Below are 6,145 nucleotides of genomic sequence, written 5' to 3' on the forward strand. Positions count from 1 at the left end.
AAACGAGAAGTCCGATACCTGCATGAAAGGGACAGTATTTTCTTTCCAGGCTTATGCCCTTTGCTCAATCGTCTGCATGGATGTGACAAATTTCAGTCTGCAGGTTGATCCAGGATCAGTTGTTTTTTTGTTGTTGTTGTTTTTCTTAACAATGATTTACTTTTAAATTAAACTGAACATTTTCCTGTTGTCTTTTGTCAAAAACCGAGGTTTTCATATATCAACATCATTTATTTTCTTGCAAAGAGAGCCGATATTAAAAGCTTTTACAAAGCTTTTTTTCAACTCCTAAACCTTAATTAACAGAGGCACATCAAAGCAAATAAATATCAAGTCCCTTGATAAGCACAAACAGCTGGTTTGCTCACAGTCCACCTACTCATTACGCCCAGCCCCCAACACACACACACACACACACACACACACATGCCCTCACATGTACAGTTACAGAAACTCTCCCCGTACAGTTTGGTGCACCTCTCACTGGTGCATTGTGTTCCTTGGGCGACTCCGGCAGGACTTCGTTGGAGTCAGTTTCTCAATACTTTTCAGGTTCCAAGTGTTTTTTGTCAGCAGGTCTGACTAACGAACAAACTCAGCGTTGGTTTCGATCTTGTCTGTCTGTTGCTAAAACCTGCAGTCGAAGTTCTGTTGGATATATCTACATTTCTTACCCTCCCACTCCTCTGTGAAACAGAGGGAGGGAACGTTCGGGCCTTGTCGTAAACAACTCATTTCGTCTTGAGGGGGATTATTGTGGATACTGCTGCAATCTTTGCAGCGCTAAATTTGCTTGGTGTCAAGGTTTGTTGAGTCTTTGGAATCAGGAACGATCTCAATGCTAAACAAACTTAGCGTTGCTGAGATCGCTCATGCAGCCCTGTCAAGATCAAGGCTGACCTTACTGGAACACGTGTTCCGCAAGAGTAGTTCTCAACAGCTCAGTTTATAGGATTAACAAGAGCACTCAAACAGGCGGTTGATAATGCTTCACTGATTGTAGACAGCTATCATCAAGTGATTCCAGAGCATTGCAGGTTATCCGGACTAACGTTAACATTCCGCGAAATCTGACGTTGTGCAAACCGTCAATCTGCTGACATTCGACGATTATGTTCAGCGACGATAGTCATCAGCTAATTGATGGACTGTTGGATGAAGAACAAGAACAAGAAGAAAAAAATAAGGAGGAGGCGTAGAAGATGAAGATGAAGAAGAAGAACAACAATAAAACAGAAAGAAAGGCAGGAAGAATGACGGATCGTTTCAGCAAAGTTAAAACCACCAGGACATATACATTATGGACAATGCACTGAGCGACACGAATTGATGTTGTGAGTGGCAGGAATGGATGAGGTTGAGGAGCCAGTGGAGCTGGTGTGTGTGCCAGAAAACGGGTTGGTTGTCCATACAGCCTGCACTGCTGTCCCGCCTCATGGCCACTACTGCCATCACTCACCGACCTCTGAGTGTCTCCATGGTGTCTCCGTGGTGTCTCCATGGTGTCTCGGGGATCTCTCGATGAACATGCTCTCGCCACTCCCGGCATGGCGTCACGTGACTTTGTATTTAAAAGCCAGCGCGAACTGTTGACTTCTGTGAAATAACGAAATGAATCTCTCTCTCTCTCTCTCTCTCTCTCTCTCTCTCTCTCTCTCTCTCTCTCTCTCTGTGTGTGTGTGTGTGTGTGTATGTGTGTGTGTGTTCCTTGTGTTGTGAAGTTCACTGCTTGCCGCCTTTCCATGAATTGTGCATCACCATCAAGGCCAAGGGCACTCCATAGCATGAATCAAAAGTGCTCGCTGCTCTCATGAAGCCCATTATCGTTTCAGATAAATTTTCTACTTTTTAACAAAGACACACGAAGAGGAAATGCATCTTATCTTGGCTGTGAAACCAGAATGTAACTGAAGCATAATATTGTAAAAGAACAACTGACTTATTATTTCATGCATACAGTGGAATAATGAAGGTGTGGCGTCTCAATTTATCTCACTTTTGAATTTTACTTAAAGTAAATAAACATTCGCAACTACGCTGTGAGGTGGCTTTCTCCTTGGCTATGAAGCAACCATCATTATCATCATCACCATCAACATCCTCCTCCTCCCCATCATCATCATTATCATCATCCAGGAAAACACGTTCGATGCCACAATGCTTTGCCAGTCAGTTCAACCATGATGTCCATTCTCTCTCTCTCTCTCTCTCTCTCTCTCTCTCTCTCTCTCTATATATATATATATATATATATATATATATATATCGCTCTCAGCCTCTCTTTGTCTGACAGTCCCTCTCTCTTAACTTTTAATTGTGTGTGTGTGTGTGTGTGTGTGTGTGTGTGTGTGTGTGTGTGTGTGACATGTTTATTTATCCATGGCATTGATTTTTTTTCTTTCAAGGCAGGTGATCGTAGTAGTCGTTATCAGTTTGGTGTGTATCGTTTCTGTGAGGCGACCGTGACAAGGATGCGTAGCCGGCATCCCTGGATAGATTTGATTTGACGGGGTCCTTTGATGTTGATCTCATCAGCCAGGTGCATGACGAACGAGGAACAATGTAAAGGAGATGCTGGCCACCCAGACCTAGATGGTGGGTGGCGGTGGTTGGAAGTGAGACTGGTAAAGGCAGACGGGATGTCGGGAGTTGTGAAGTCCAATTATCTGATGTTTTAGGTTCACACAAACTGCTCGCCGCTCCATGGTAATACAGCCAGTGATCCACTGTCAGTCCCGGTCATGCGACAGCAGTGATAAGAGTTTACATGACGACCTTTTGGCTTACGTCCTTAGGCTTTGAATCTCGGTTCCGTGAAGGTTGCGTTGGTCGAGGGCGTGTGTCCTGGAAATAAGGCAGCCCCAGTGCATAATGTATGTCCTGAGGAACCGAGCGAAAGTCAGGTCACCTGGAGGGTGGATCGTCAGTCTCACGGAGAACAACACTGCTCAATTTTTAATCCGACCGCGGCACACGATCGAGAACCACACTGCGTGTAAGGGGTTCTGGATCATATGCTCAGCCTTGACATTCGTTGTGCAGTTTTCACTATCATGTACGATTGACCCACGAGCGAGAACGTAAGTCCTTCTGCACTGATTTCCGGACATTATTGCCTGGAATTGTTTGAACGTGGTTCTTCTCTGCTGCTTGTAACCATGTAATCCAGTATTACCTGCCGCATATGGAAAAGACGGAGCTTGTCAACCTTGGCTGGTAGTTCATGAAGAGAAATTCTCATTTAAGCCCCCGTTTCCTTGAGGCCATATCAGTCCACGAGAAAGGCTTCGGGAGTCAGTCCTGGGAACAAATCCAGAGCCGGATTCCCTAAGACAGTTCTAGGCTGTATAGATATGGTGGCGTCTTGGCAACTCCTGCTAGGAGTTGCATGAGGCGATATTTGCAGCGCTAAGTTTGCTCAGAGTTAAGAATGTTCCTAAGTATATGGAATTTACCATGGAGTTAGGAACGTTCTTAACGATGATCAAACTGGTAAGTTCGCTCATGCAAACCACCTATGAAGCCAAAAGTATCGGCTTCTGCCCTTCATTGGACTTTTTGAGCGACATGGAGATGAGGAACCCTGCTGCTGCATTTCCCCCGCCATGTGTGTGCACAAACATAGGATTAGATTCGCGCGTGAAGATCCAGAAATCCACGTGAGCATTAATAAGTGGGTCAAGGGAACGCAAACTTAACAAAGATGTAGTAAGAGCCGAAAACATAATGCAGCTGTCTAAACCGCAGCATGAAATCAGTCATACACGCGATTGTTTGCTCGTGTACAGCCGAGTGAGCATGGGGGTTGCATTCAAAGAACACGGAAGGAGAAGATAATGTTTAATCAGGCTGAACAACATCACGAGGAATTAACATTTCGAGCTCACAGAGTTGACGGACGCGGACGAAGTGATAAGATTACAATAAAACGTAACAAGAATGAATTCCTAAAACGAAACTGGATGAATGAACTCTGAACTTCGAACGGTTTTGACAGCTAAACACCAACAGCTTTTCTGTTGCAATCAAACCACCTCCTCAGCTCTCCGCCCTTCATCCCTCACCAGGCTCTCACGCCTCATCTCACCCCACACCCATTTGTCCACACCGCCCCTTGCCGCCCCCCCCCCCCCCCAGCCCCCCACCTCACCACCCTCACCTCTCCCCCCTCACCCCCACACCCCCTTTTGGATGGTGTCTGTTCTCGTGGGCACTAATGTTCTACATCCGACACCCTTCTTGTCAACCAGTTCCGCCTCGCTGCTCAAAGTCGCGGTGGCTCAGCGGGTGAGCAGCCAGCGGGCTGAAGCGGGGCATTGTGCGCCTTTTCCGTTCGTACCCTCCGCCAGTGGGCCATTGTGTCGGCTTTCCATATGTACCCCCTCCGTCAACGGCAAGGTGTGAGCGTCTGTTCCTTGATGGAGACCTGCCGTGCCTCCCTTTACCCCCCACCCTCCCTTCTCCTTCTTCTTCAAAGTGATCGCTTGTTTGTTGTTGTTGTTGTTATTGTCGTCGTCGTTGGCCATTTAAAGTGCTAAGCAGGCTTGTGCTGGGGAGGGGGTCGGGTGGTGACAGGGAGTGGGGGAGGGGGGATCAGGGAGGGGGGAGACGTGTGGTTGAGACACGTGTGGTCGCTAGCAACGGGCTAAAACTCTAAAGTTTAAGGAGGACTTCTTCAGTTTGATACGCTAAACAAAATATTTGCTGTTTTTTTTTCTTCAGTTTTTCCCTGATTATTATTCTCTCTCGTAAATTAAAAAAAATAAAATAAAATGCTTCAAACCATACCTATACAACCCAGCAAGACATGTTAATCACAATATCTGAAGCGCGAGGCGAAAACTCAGTTCTGTTATTTGCAGCTAAGCATCGTTGAGGAATTTGATCACGTACACATTTGATTGCTCGTTTCCCAGTTATCAGGCACATCAGATATTTGCGAAAGTTGATTTCCATGTGAATCAATTACACGTTTTTTTGTTTTCGTTTTTGTTTTGTTTTTTAATTTGATTGATTTGATTTGATTTCTGAGCGTTTACCGGTATTTCAATCGTTGTCGAACATTCTGTCTCAAGCAGTTTGTGATGTATACAAGTTTTGAGACATTTACAACAACAAAAAAAAGAAAAAAAAAGTTTTGAGACATTGACAGGGTGTTCGACAACAATTGAAACGAACCTTTGTTTTGTGAGTACGCTTTTATTTTTTTTTTTTTTACACTGCACATAGATCAAATTGCCATATCTCAAATGAATTGAACAAAATTGAGAACGCTTTTCTTCAAATCACTAAATATGACAAATGAACTGAACAAAAATGAGAATGCTCTCCATCAAATGATTACCAAATTAACTACTCATAATACGTTATGCTACCCTTAACAGTCTGTTCAGATTTACCCATAGTATTAGCGAAACTACGTATGCACAAACACACACAAAATCACAAATTACCAACCCGAATCAAATGGTTATAAGAGACCACAAGCACATCAAACATCATTACACCCGAACACTGAGTGCGGCAGTCTGAATGACAGAGAACAGGTAAACCCCAGTCTTTATAGAAACTAAGGTAGGTATGCTACACTGTATTATCTCCCACCCGCAGAGATATCTGTCACATATTTAGTGTATGTGCATATAATTACGAAATGGTTTTATTTGTATTATACTTTTTGTTGTTCTGCCAAATTCATCATTGTATTCGCTTTGTCATATTTTGAAATAGAATATCAAAGGAACTGTGGTGACCATCGACCTACCAACAATAAAAGAACTCTGTCATGTTGCAGTTATGGACAACACGGAGGAGGTCTATAAGCTATTCAACCATTCCTGCCAGAAGTACACAACAGTGATCCAGCAACTGTAATTACCCTTCACAAACTATCAAGGCTGCCGATCAAAGTAAGTGCAAATGGAACACCGTCATATTCCGAACTCACAGTGATATGAGTGGCAACAATTGACTGCTCATAATCAACTGCACCGTCCATGATATATTGCCTCTCCCCACTCATTCTCCCGTCACAGATAACTCCGCTGTGACAAGATTTCGGGGTTATCATAATAATGACTGCCAGGCGAAAATGATGTCATTTATCTCATAAAAAAAACGTAGTTTCATCAATACAAAATTGTCA

At 44.0% G+C, this 6,145-nt stretch overlaps 1 protein-coding gene across 4 annotated transcripts in view; it reads left to right on the forward strand.

The window, feature by feature from the left end:
- LOC143290405 (uncharacterized) overlaps nt 1-6,145 on the forward strand; it is a 174,229-nt gene that overhangs the window by 52,102 nt on the left and 115,982 nt on the right. For 2 of the 4 annotated variants that reach the window (XM_076599814.1, XM_076599813.1), the window contains exon 2: nt 5,795-5,909. The exons of the other annotated variants lie outside the window; for them this stretch is intronic. The gene's annotated coding sequence lies outside the window, so the exon portion shown is untranslated. The remainder of the gene's footprint in view (nt 1-5,794; nt 5,910-6,145) is intronic. 4 annotated transcript variants of the gene reach the window in all.

This window comes from Babylonia areolata, chromosome 15 (genome assembly GCF_041734735.1).
Source record: "Babylonia areolata isolate BAREFJ2019XMU chromosome 15, ASM4173473v1, whole genome shotgun sequence".
Classification (NCBI taxonomy): domain Eukaryota; kingdom Metazoa; phylum Mollusca; class Gastropoda; order Neogastropoda; family Buccinidae; genus Babylonia; species Babylonia areolata.